Below are 14043 nucleotides of genomic sequence, written 5' to 3'. Positions count from 1 at the left end.
AGAAATGTAAAGAAATATTGCGTTGGATTCCTAAAAAAACTATTGGAATCCCAACGCTACTATGAAGGAAATGATCAAATTTGGGTGCCAAAACGTAAATTGTGCTCTTACTTGTCACCGGGCCCATGTGAGCCCAATCCTGTGGCTCCAAAACGAATTGAAGATCGCGGAAAGGAAAAAGTCATGGAATGCTACACACCCGCTCCAGAGCTAGTTTGGGTACCAAAGAAAGAATGAATTGAAGATCGTGAAAAGGAAAAAAATCATGGAATGCTACACACCCGCTCTGGAGCTAGTTTGGGTACCACCTAGCTCAAGGACATGAAATTCAAATGAAGCTTCTTGCTCTTCATGTAGTTCCTATACAGAAATAGAAGCTTTGACACAACCTCCACCCACCATTGTACATATCCATACAAACAAGGAAAAGTTTGCACCTCCCATTGTAAGGTCCTCACCTACAACAACGTTGCAAATAAAATCATGGGAGAGTACCTTACCACCCTTGCAACTAGATGAAACACATAGGGCGATCAAAAACTATTGGTTAAAGCCTTGACCCACAACAATTTGGAACAATTGGTTTCAAAAGGTGATGACATCTTTCCAAAAATTATGATCTAGCCAAGGAAGGGGGGAGTTTGCTGACATCCATCATTCACTTGCTTCCCTCTCAACCTTCCTCCCTGACCTCTCAATCTCCAATCCTAGGGAATGTATATATAAAGCCTTATACTCACAAAAACAAGATAAAAAAAGTAAAAGAGCAAGAGCCACCAAACAATAATGTGGAAACTTACAAGTTCTATACATAACACAAAATCATTAAAACACATTATGCACAAGAACTGGACCCTTGTAATATTTGCACTCTAACCATCATCTATCTGTGTGTACAGATATGCCTAGTATGCTAGAGCCATCCACTCCTGCCTTGGGTGAGAGGTGCCCTCGTTATTTTTCACAAGTGTTTTACATGGTCTTTCCAATGCTTGCCTGTGAATGGGATCTGGTAGGTATGCTAGCATGTGAGAGGAATTTCAAGGAGTTGGAATGGCTGATACGTCTCTTGACCACGCTTGATCCATACTTAGTAGAGAGCATTTCTCCCATTGCACAAGCCTACCCTTTTGACCAAGATGACTATAGGCGTCTAGTGACCTTCTTAGTAAACATTGATGCCTCTGATGAAGAAGAAGATTTACATGATTACACGGATGGCACATATGGTCTCACGGATGATGACTTTGTTTTTGTTGATGATGAGGATAGGGGTTTAGCCTTAGGGTTCCCCCCAATATCTACAATATCCTATTCCTTGACTCTCTAGGGGGAGTGCAAATAATTAGGTTAGGGTTCCTTATGTTTTTTATTTGTGTTCAATAAGTGCTAGAGCCATCCACTCCTGCCTTGGGTGAGAGGTGCCCTCGTTATTTTTCACAAGTGTTTTACATGGTCTTTCCAATGCTTGCCTGTGAATGGGATCTGGTAGGTATGCTAGCATGTGAGAGGAATTTCAAGGAGTTGGAATGGCTGATACGTCTCTTGACCACGCTTGATCCATACTTAGTAGAGAGCATTTCTCCCATTGCACAAGCCTACCCTTTTGACCAAGATGACTATAGGCGTCTAGTGACCTTCTTAGTAAACATTGATGCCTCTGATGAAGAAGAAGATTTACATGATTACACGGATGGCACATATGGTCTCACGGATGATGACTTTGTTTTTGTTGATGATGAGGATAGGGGTTTAGCCTTAGGGTTCCCCCCAATATCTACAATATCCTATTCCTTGACTCTCTAGGGGGAGTGCAAATAATTAGGTTAGGGTTCCTTATGTTTTTTATTTGTGTTCAATAAGTGTTGGTACCTTTGCCCATTGACGTGCCTTTGGAAGGTGGATGTTTGGTGGTGACTATTGTGCAATTTGTGACTACATAAGGATGCCTTTGAAGGACAACAACAATGGATGTTTACATGTTACAACGAATGTTCTCCATTATATCAGGTGTACTGCTTTCTTTTATCTATGCTTCCACATTTACATGTTTGCATCTTGTCATTTGAATTCTAACAATGCATAATTTATGAACTTGTGACATTGCCAATTTAGATCCTATAATTTTTTCAAACTTCTAGTACCTTTTTCTTCTCTTTGAGTTTGGTCTATTAGTTGGCTTTAAGTAGGTATCAGGACCTTAGGCTAAACTAGGACACTTAATTGTTGACTTTTATTCCTAAATAGTCTATCAATTCTAGTGACTTTAGTAATGTTTTAGGCTATGAGGATATAGTTCTCTCTAGTTTATTCCACCTAAGTGTGACTTGTGTTATGGAAGCCCATGTATTAAGCTGGTATTTGATGAGACCTCGAATCTCCCGGCTAGTTTATGCTCAACCTGGTATTTGAGACCTTGAGTTTCCCAGCTGCTCGTATTTGAGACCTCAAGTCCCCCAGCTACTTGTAGCAACTATGACAACAACTGAAAAGAAAACAAAGAAAAAGAAAAAAAAAGAGAAAGCAAATAGCACAAACTTCCTTGTATTTTATGTGGATCACATTTAACTGGTATAGGTGACAATACCTCTAGTCCTTAGACCTCGACGAGCATTCCTGTGGTTAACTACTCTTTAGTCAACATTTTTTAATTAATGTTGGTCAATCTAGTACTTACTTTAGCCCTAGCTGTTGTGTACTTCTCTTAGAGTCGACCTAATAGACCCTAAATCAATTGCATTTTCTTTAGGTACTACGCTTGTTCTAGTTGGCAATGTTACAATTCATGAATTTGTTTTTGCATTTCCTAGAATATCATGTATGCATCTCATGTATTGCACACTTGCACATGCTGCCTTTGAGCTTTCACAATGTTGTTTTTCTTCTTACACGGGTACTTCTATCGTGGATCCCGATGCTGCACTGTTATATTCCGAGGACAGAATCTACATTAGGAAGGGGGGCATGTTAACCACTGGCGTCCACTTCCAGTAGTTATGGGTCGGGCTTGTTGGTCCAATAGGAAAAGGGTAAGAGTGATCGCCGATGAGAGGTGCACTCTAACAAGAACATTCAAGGGTTAGTTGGCTAAGTATGGGCGCCCAAGTGTGAATGGGGTGAGCTCATATAAAAGTCACCTAAACCTAAAAGTCATTCCTTCTCTCATTTGTGCAATTGAAGAGTGCTCTTGATCCATGTCCATCTTCTTCTTCTTCATCTCCTTGTGTGTGTGTATGCGAGAGAGAGAGAGAGAGAGAGAGAGAGAAGAGAGTGATCGAGCATTACAACGACGGCACAATGGCGGTGAAGCGGTTGAGCGGTGTCTCCTTCTTCTTCATGGTGAGGAATCGCTAATCCTCCACGAAGGCGAGCATAGGGCGGTGAGTGACACACCCTTGCTCTCTTGAGCTTGCTAGATTAGTCTAGTTGTGTGCTTGGAGCCATTTGTGGCTCGCACACAGTGTATCGACAAGTCCTTTGCATTGACACTTGCCACAGACATGCACATGCATAATAACTACAACAATGCTATGAATTTCTCAATGAAATTATTATTATAATGATTATTTATATGTCCACTTTGATTTGCAAACAATACACATCTAATTTCAATTGCTATAAAGAATAATAAACTTCTACATTGAACGATGTCAGTTGTTTGAATTTTTTTTTGAAAGAAATAATATATATGATTGGTCATTTCATGCACTAATAATCTATCATAATACATAATCCACTCTCTACATAAACCAATGCATGAACTAATGCAAATAAATCTCAATATAATCACACAATTGAGGGCTATTTTTACCCAGTGAAGGATTGTAGCCCCCCATGCAACCAATTCAATATATAGGAGCTATTTTGACCCAATTAAGGATTATAGCTCTTATATTGTGGAGTGATAGTGTATATCAACTCAAATCTATGATGGTGAAAAATGCAAGACTTCAAGGATCTATGCCCAATATACTAGTACAGGACATCCAACCCTTGACTATCAACTCGTTATTTACATATGCTCATCTTCTAAAACCATTTACAACCCTCACTGGGACCAATGGCTTCATCGCAATGAACATGACTCTCCAAGTTTTTAGTTATTTTGGTTTCGTACCTTTATGTCGGTAAAGGAATTAAAAAATTTTAGATGTGGTTACTGAATTAAGAATCGTGTTCGGCCCAAAAAAAGGACCTATGACTCTGTAACCTTAGGTCAAATTCACAAGGATATGACTATACCCGACACTTGAATACACTCTCCAAAGGATTGCCTAGCTACAAGATCGCGGTTAGCACACTGTTTACTATATATACTTACTCTCACCGGGCTTTTTCATTTTTCCACCAGGTATTTATATATACCCATCGGTCTCGCCTAGAAAATGAAAAAGCTCGACGGGATCCACAGGGAAAATTAAAAATCCTGGATGGCTAACCGATTCTATGGATTTTTGTAGGTCATAACCAAAGTCATGTTAACTGTTAACCCTCACGGATCAAGGACACCCCATCACCTACGATGGACGCGTATTATGTATTTGGTAGAGTCAGGTACCGGGCTTGTCGGTCCAATAGGGAAAGGTAGAGTGATCGCCGATGAGAGGTGCACTCTAACACGAACATGCTAGGGTTAGTTGGCTAAGCATGGGCGCCCAAGTGTGAATGGGGTGAGCTCCTATAAAAGCCAACTAAACCTAATTTTTACTCATTCTCTCATTTGTGCAATAGAAGAGTGCTCTTGCTCCATCTCCATCTCCATCTTCTTCTTCTTCACCTCCTTGTGTGTGTGTGTGTGAGAGAGAGAGAGAGAGAGAGGGAGAGTGTGTGTGCGATCGAGCATTACGAAGGCACGACGGCGGCGAAGCGGTTGAGCGCGGCACGACTGCAGCTTCTTCTTCATCGCGGCGAGGAATCCACCACGAAGGCGAGCGTAGAGCGGTGAGTGACACACCCTTTGTTCTCTTGAGCTTGCTAGTTTAGGCTTGTTGTGTGCTTGGAGCCGTTTGTGGCTCGCACACGGTGTATTGGCAAGTCCCTTGCTTCGACAGTGCGGCAAGGAGCACACATTTTTGGCGCCGCTGCCGGGGATATGCCCTACACTAAGCTCGGTTAGCACTTTACGCTTCCTTGTGGTGCAATTTCTATCATAGGAAAGGCAGGGAAGGAGTGTGTGGAGTTATGTGGAGATTTCTGTTTTTTGCGTTTTTTACGTTTTCTGGTTTGCACTGCACAGTTAGTATTTTCTGCATTTAATTTTCAATTTCTGCATTTTCTACGTTTAATTTTCTGTCAAGTTCTAATTTCTGCAATTTTCTACATTTTCTGTGCTTTTTCAATTTTCTGCATTTCCTGCGTTTTTTCAATTTCTGCAATTTCCGCAATTTCTGCATTTCTGCGTTTCAATTTTTGCATTTTCAATTTCAGCGTTTTCAATTTCTGTATTTTCTGCATCAAAAAACAAAAAAAAATTTCCGAAAAAAAAAATTATAATCGGAAAATAAAAACGCGAGTGAGCGAGCGGTTAAATTTTTCGAAAGTAAAAAACGTGACTCTTAAAACGGACGGGGTTGGTTTGTATAAAAGATAGATCGGGATCGGGATCATTTCCCCAAGCCCAAGCCCAAGCCCAAGCCCAAGCCCAGGCCCAGGCCTCAGTCCTATGATACATACTAGACTCACTCTTATATATATACCCTACTCCCTCAAGAGGGAATGAGAGCATGTGGGACAAGTCCTCCACTCTCCTCCCTTCTCTTCCCACTTGCACCCTTAGACTTGCTATTTGGAGCCTAGTTCCCTAGCTAGGAAAAGACTGTTTCGGGCTTTTCTAAAGCAAAATAGAACCAAACGGAGGGCTGTAAATCACGACACGACCCTCTGACCGATACGCTCGTTTCGAGCTATCACACGGCCCATTCCACGACACGCTCTAAAAAATCTAGCAAAAAAACAAACAAAAAACACGCTAAAAACTAGTCACAAGGCTTCCTAGAGCAGCTTTTTGACACCTTAGGGTATCAAAAGCACATGCACCTACGCTCTGGACGAGTGTTAGAGCACGATCACATTGGTAGTGCCTCTGTTCATACGGACACCCATTACCCATCCACGATAAGCTCTAGACCCTCAGCGGGGACACAAGGTAGCACCACCCAAGACCCTAAAATAGCCGCTAGTGATTCCTCCTCCGACTCAGAAATCATGGAAGCATACCCTACCCAAAACACTGAGAGAGAAGGCCATGCACCTCCCGAAGCTCCACAGCCTAGTACTAGTATATTTAGCCGTTTCATGGAAACATTAGGTAGAGCTACTCGCTCGGAACCTGATGCAAATGAAGCACATGAAGGGGGTGGGGAAGTGGACTCTCCTTTCACATCTCACGTGGACCCCACACCCCCAAAGAGTGTCCATGTGGATATCCTACCAACTTCTTACCAAGAAGGCCCTGTTGAGCTGCCTCCTTCAGAAGTTCCCTCTAGAGTACCATTGGTGACAAGTAAAACCACGGGGAGCAACGTTGCTTCTACCTCACAAGAAACCGTTAACACGTCGACTCTAGAAGGATTGTTCATTAATGATCATTGGACACACGACCTCCACACTGAGGTGTTGACGGATCTACACTCTGGCCACGCCTACCATGTAGGATGGATAGAGATTGTACAATCCACCTCTAGTGCCACGAGCATCGAAGATCAACAGAAAATGATCTGTAATGTTATCCATGGCATTATTCAATCAGAAAGGCAAAACCGAGGGGTAAATATACTCTCAACTGGCCCCATGAGATTTCTGGATACAAGCAAGGCTCAACAGCCTACTCTATCACAAATGGAGACTCCTCTAATGAGCCCCATGGACCCATCTTACGTCATTTCACCTGGGGTCTCTATGCAATCTGAGCCTCCGAGCGACAACTTTAGCTTTCCTAACTTGGCTCAACCCTCTATCAAGGAAAACACAGTGCTCACTCCAGGGATAAGCCTGACAGAGAATGTACCGATGACATCTACGGTTAGCGCAGTGCCACTACCTAGTGTCGTAGTACCTAATATGGGGCCTCGACCATATGTGCCTCTAGCCCCTTATGCACACATGGCCCCCACACCTCCAATTGTACCACTTGCTTATGCTCCTCGAGTGCCACTCCCTAGCTCTTATCCGAGTGGACCTATGCCCGGTTATGTTCCATATCCTGCATCATCCACACATATGCCAAGACCGGCACCCGTCCCTCTCCCACATATGATTCCAAGAGTACCTCCACCGGCCCTGCCTCCTCACATAGGTGACTTGGCAGCGTTTGCTCAAACCATAGGTCGATCTATCACGGAAAATATGTGTCACACATCTGATAGAGAGCCTAGAAGTAAGGCAGTACAAATTGCCAAACTCACGCAAAAATTCAATGGGGACGAAGATGCTAGGAAACACATTGAAGTGTTTGAACAAGTATGTGATTCCTTAGGGGAACGCAACGAACTACATAAGTGCAATGCCTTAAGCTTGACATTAAGTGGGAAGGCTGGAGATTGGTGTAGGACCCTAAGGGTGGACGAGAAAACAATCTACCCTACCCTTCGAAGGTTGTTTCTAAAGGAGTACATACGAGAAGGTGTGCTTTGGGGTGTAGCATCTCAGCTACAGAAGGCCGAACGTAAGGAAGGAGAGTCGGTAAGGGACTTCATTAGTCGTCTAAAGCACTTAAACTCTCGTTGCCCTGTAAATGAGCGCTTCAACAATCACCAACTGCTTGATCGATTCATTCGAGGGTTGAGGAATGAAGGAATCTATAATGAACTAGTGATTAGAGGTATCACAACCTGGGAAGATGTCACTGCAAATGCAATCCAATTAGAGGACAACTTGATGATAGCAGGCATGAGGGTGTCTACTGACACGAGATCCACTAGCTTACAAGCCATTGAGTATGAACCCATGACTGCAAAGCCCATTGCCAATGAGCCAAAGGTATTTGAGACATTCTTGACAGACCTCACCAAGGCAATCCAAGAGTCTCTTAAGGATAATCGACCCCCTCAAAATAGTCACATGTATCCAAGAAGGGAGCAACAATGGTGTTCCATTTGCTTAGGTCCACATAGCACTAGTGAGTGCCCTACGTTTAGAGTAAAATTTAATGGAACTTGCAATGCATGTGGTAGGTATGGTCACCAAGCTAAGGATTGTTTAATGATCAAATGTATGATGGCAAATAGACCACCTGTAGCCTGGACGGATGCGCCTCGAGCTCCTGTATTGATGCCTACTCCACCTGTTGAGCAACTACCGCAACACATGGTCCCTAGATCTCAAAATGTTGTACAAGCTACACCGCTACCACCTCCTGTGCTAGGACCGCAGCCCCCGCATCCAAGAGTCGCCCCTATGAACCAAGTGGGTTGCGAGCCATCTAATGCTTATCCAGATGGCTGTGAGGAGGAAATAGACACTAGTATTGCCTACGGACTTGATACATTGGAAGAGTGTCCTATATACTACATGGAAGATTGTTGGGGGCAAGTCAAGCCGGTTTATCAAGCTGCTGCTCTCGCATCCAGAGGTCAAAATATCAACACCCAGGCTAGGAGGCCACCTCTTCAATGCTACGAGTGTGGTGGACCACATCGAGCAGCGAAGTGCCCTATTAGGCTGCAAAAGAATGCTACACAGATGCAAATGAATCAAGGGAGCACGTCTGCAATGCCAATACTCACATGTAATCGTTGTGGCATAGATCACTTGATTGCCCAATGCCCCTATAACCCAAATGCGCCTAAAATCACACCCCTGAATTTGGTCGAAATTGCTAGTGTGACATCGCCAATACCACCCGTCGCACCCGCTTATGCGATTACACGGTCCATGCTTCAAGGGCCAGGCCATATCCTCGAAGAGAGAGATACCGTGTCAGTTATCCAAGCAAAGAAAAAGAAGACACGAAGGAAGAAGTCGCAGAATACGGGAAATTCAAAGCCAAGTTCCAAAACAAACATAGGAACAGGAGATGACCCCGTGTATATGAATGACCTCGAGGATGATTCAGATTCAGTCGAGACAATGGAGACTAGAACCAATACCGCAAAGGGAAAGACCGACAAAGAAAACCGTAACATGGAACCAAATGAAAACCGAATAAGAGAAAATCATAAAGAGCCTCTGAAAACACCACGAGTGTTTCCAAATTCAATCCAAGACCCCCAAGATAAACCGCAGGGGCAAAAAGGGAAGAATCGTAAAAAGAAGATTGGGACGTACCCAAACCCAGTAGACGAGATTGAGCAGGTGAAACATCTAAGAGGTTTAGTGGAGGAGACTCAAAGGAAACTAAAACTAGAACCAAAACCCATGCATGTCAAAATTCATGACACAGTGTTTCCCACGCAAGTTCATCCACCCCACATGAACCATAGACCGTTAGCCATATCTAGTATCATCCAAGAAGGGAGTGAGGACGGGACATCAGAAAGTGAGCATACACCTTTCTTGTTGGAAAGGATGTTTAACGAAGGAATACCTGATCCGATTGAGGAATATGAGATTCCATCCTCACCAGTTCCTAGTCAAGGACCTACACCCTGCAAAACGCCAATGAATGTTGCCAAACTAGTGGACTTCATGTCTTCTGAGGTCCGAACCACGATCATAGCAAAGCTGTATGGAGATCCTGAGTTATTCCTTGCACTTCGAGCATTCCTTAACGGAGAGCTACGAACGGGATTACCGCAGTTTGCGCAACCAAATAGGCCTGACTCGATTATGATTGATGAGGAAAATCATGTGCAATCACTTGACTTAGATGGACACGAGTCTGTGATCGAGGTACCCATTAACGAATTAGGGCAGTATTTTGAAGGCGACGAGTCTAATGCGACCCTACCCATCACTACCAAGGGATTAACTATAAAGGGAATTCTTGATGGTGGTGCGGGAGTTAGCATCGTTACAAAAGATTTTTGGGAATCCATGGGAAAGCCCCGCCTTAGTGTTACTAACATTGTGGTAAAGATGGAAAATGGTACCATAGCCAAACCTATGGGGATGCTCAAGGATCTTAAGATCAAAGTTCTAGGACACAAGGTACGACATACGTTCATTGTAATGGATTTCTCTAAACACCTTATGTCATATGAAATGATTTTAGGACGACCATTCATGAGGGAAGCACAAATGGTTCATGATTGGTCTAAAAATCATGTCTATTTGCAATTCCAAGACTCTGTCCTTAGAGTGGATTTGGTGACTGGTAAGGTACACCCCTTAGGGAGTAAAACCATTATTGATCATCGCTCTGACACCACAGTTCACTCGGCCCCACTAAAATATTGTTACACTTGTAAGAAGGATACAGACATTGGCCAAGATTCTCCTTACATGGATATCCTACCTGGGATGACTGAGTTGGACAATGTAGACTGGGTCCACCTAGCATCAACCATAGACACTTGGGGAAATAGGGGGACGACCTAGGTAACACCTGAGGGGGATGAAATGCCTATACCCTTAAATATGCTACAAGCAATGCATATCGCTTCCGACAAGACTCATCCTAAGGTAACGAAGAAAACATACAAGTGGGTCCCTAAAGCTTCTTTAGTGACCATAGCTAGTGCTAAAAAATAGAAGCCTTGTAAGAAACGTACCACTCGCTCCAAGAAAAGTAAGAAAATGTTGCGATGGATCCCTAAACGACTATTGGAAGCCCAAGGCTACTATCAAGGAAATGATCAAATCTGGGTGCCAAAACGTAGATTGTGCTCTTACCTATCACCTGACCCAAGTGAGCCCAATCCCGTAGCTCCAAAACGAATCAATGATCGTGGAAAGAAAAAAATCACAGAATGCTACACACCCGCTCCCGAGCTAGTTTGGGTACCAAAGAAAGAACGATTTGTTCCACCTAGCTCAGGAAGGGGGGAGTCCCATGAAGCTTCTAGCTCCTCATGTAATACATCCATAGCGGTAAAAGCTTCTACACAGCCTCCATCTATAGTAGTGGACCTCCATGAAGCTACCAAAGAATCCACACCTCCCAGTGTTCAAGAATCACCTGATAAACCACTTCAAGTTCGATCCTGGGAGAGTACCTTACCACCCTTGCAACTTGACGAGGCACCTAGGGTAATAGAAAACTACTGGCAAAAATCCTCACCTATTACCAACTGGAACAATTGGTTTCAAAGGGTAACAAGCTCATTTCAAACGGTATGATCTACCCAAGGAAGGGGGGAGTGTTTGCTGACAGTCATCATTCACTTGTTTCCCTCTCAACCTTTTTCCCTGACCTCTCAATCACCAATCTTAGGGAATGTACATATAAAGACTTATACTCAAAAAAAAAAAAAAAAAAAAAGAGCAAGAGCAATTAGCAAACGAGTATGCACATTAAAGGTCAAAACATTGACTCAGACCTACACATGTCACATATGGTACAGTGAAACAGAAACCTATGCCATAAAACACCTTTGATCCTCATCACTTGAGTGATGGAGGGTAGGTAAGATTAGTACGATAGGAGTGTTTTTGTTTTAGAGTTGAGAGATTAGCGAAGTTCTCTTTTCCCACTAATGTGCCTCCTGGAGGTATTCCTTTTGTTTCCTAGTGTGTACAGGAGCGTGTTGCTATTGATAGGATTTGGACCTTCATGGAACCTTTCTCTCGTTCACACTTCAAATCAAGCGCGACCATCAACACAAACAGGTGTTTTATGTCCATTAGCATTGCCGTTATCTTTTTGCATCCATGTTTGTCTGCTTTGATTGTGATTGGTAGCATAATATTCAGCGCATTTGCTTACTATCAAACATTTAATTCAATGGAATGTTTTGTCATAATCACTTGTCTAGGTTTAAAAATCAAGCAGTCCGACTAAACTAGTTTGACCAAGCTAGGTATTAGAAATCTTCTCTTAATACCATGGGGAATGCCTTCCTAATAAGCAATGGTTACTTAGGTTCTTAATCCGATTTAGGCAGCATTGTATGAAATGTACTAGGGATTTCTAGTGGGCATAACCCTATTGACCTTTAGCTTAAGTATTATAAAGGGAGTTTACTAATGTGATGAGCCTGGGGAGTGTAACAGTGTTATATGACCCCCCAAAGTTACAAAATTAAAATGATGAAAATGAACAAGCAAAAAATCAAAGTGCCACAATGTAAAATTTTAAGCTGGAAGAGAAATTTCAGCTTGATTTGGTACTTCACTCACATGTATCGCCTATGGTACTAGAGCCCTAGAGGTTCCCAGTGTGGGCGCTTTTCCTTGAAAAGCAAAAAACCCAAGGCATACAAAGTAAGCACACACATCATAATTGAATCAATGTGAAAAGACTTTGGAGGGTCAACGAAAAAGTAATCAGTTAGGCGATGATTTCATGAGAAATTCCTTTTATGGTAGCTTAACTACAAGGTTTTCTAGATATAGCCTCTAGTCAGCCCTCGAACATGAATACTTGGCTCTCGCGATTAAACAACTTAATTGACCACAGATAATTAAGAAGCTTACCCATGGTATTAATATTCGATCTCTAGTGCTTTTCGACCGTCAAATTAGCGACCCCAGACTTGTTTAATTTTTTACCTTTACATCTGTTTATGCATTTGATTACATTGCAATTTAATGTTCATTGCTAACAAATTGTTTGAAATTCTTTTACCAATCAATTTGTCTACCTAAACTGCATATGTTTTTTAGGAGAATGCAATTACTGTGGCAATGTTGTTTGATTTTGCAGTGACTGAAGAAGGCTAAGGACATTCATCTCAAATACTCTTCCACCTCGACGAACCAGCTTCAACTCAATAGCTTCCGAGGACGGAATCTACATCAGGAAGGGGGGCATGTTAACCCTCACGGCTCAAGGACACCCCATCACCTACGATGGAGGCGTATTATGTATTTGGTAGAGTCAAGTACCGGGCTTGTCGGTCCAATAGGGAAAGGTAGAGTGATCGCCGATGAGAGGCGCACTCTAACACGAACATGCTAGGGTTAGTTGGCTAAGCATGGGCGCCCAAGTGTGAATGGGGTGAGCTCCTATAAAAGCCAACTAAACCTAATTTTTACTCATTCTCTCATTTGTGCAATAGAAGAGTGCTCTTGCTCCATCTCCATCTCCATCTTCTTCTTCTTCACCTCCTTGTGTGTGTGTGTGTGTGTGTGAGAGAGAGAGAGAGAGGGAGAGTGTGTGTGCGATCGAGCATTACGAAGGCACGACGGCGGCGAAGCGATTGAGCGCGGCATGACTGCAGCTTCTTCTTCATCGCGGCGAGGAATCCACCACGAAGGCGAGCGTAGAGCGGTGAGTGACACACCCTTTGTTCTCTTGAGCTTGCTAGTTTAGGCTTGTTGTGTGCTTGGAGCCGTTTGTGGCTCGTACACGGTGTATTGGCAAGTCCCTTGCTTCGACAGTGCGGCAAGGAGCGCACATTAACAATTAACATGATCACATGATTTTCTTGTGTAAATAATATAGTTATAAACGTAATCACACGATCGTGATTACGTCAATAAAATCCCTGCAGACAAGGGTAGAGCTTACCAAGTGGACGATCCCGAGGCTATGGACATTTGCTTGGCTGGGTCGATTTCCAAATTTAAGCTGGAAGGTAGCATTTGGGGAGACGAGGATGTCGATGAGGGAAGTCTGCAGCCCGTAGTCGGAGCTTGCGATTGTGAAGTTGGTGTTGAGCTGGGCACTAGATGGTGAGGTTGGAAGCAGCATCGCTCACCACAGCATAAGCTATTATAGCACTCAAAAATGATTGCTCTCCCATGAGGCATTAAATGCGCAGCATGCGATGTCACAGAAAATAAGCCATACCTCCTGTAGCTGCGTGTAGCATACACCATGAAAGACGCCACACAGGAGCATACCAGCACGCGGAAAAGATCACCTCACCCTCCTTCATAAAAGCGGCGCCTACCTTCATCGACTCGTTGCAGAGGAAGCATGCTTGCATCGACCTATCCCAAAAGGGACTTGCAATTAGAAAATCCCTAAGCTTAATGCCTCTATAGACACGTGGCACACAT

General features: G+C 43.2%; 1 pseudogene; it reads left to right on the top strand.

Annotated features, from left to right (window-relative positions):
- The first annotated feature begins 901 nt into the window (after window positions 1-901).
- On the top strand, window positions 902-13717 carry LOC147417978 (uncharacterized; annotated as a pseudogene).
- Window positions 13718-14043: the final 326 nt, after the last annotated feature.

This window comes from Adiantum capillus-veneris, chromosome 30 (assembly GCF_014529385.1).
Source record: "Adiantum capillus-veneris isolate H3 chromosome 30, ASM1452938v2, whole genome shotgun sequence".
Lineage (NCBI taxonomy): Eukaryota > Viridiplantae > Streptophyta > Polypodiopsida > Polypodiales > Pteridaceae > Adiantum > Adiantum capillus-veneris.
The sequence above is the reverse complement of the archived record's forward strand: the minus strand, read 5'-3'. Positions and strand labels throughout refer to the sequence as shown.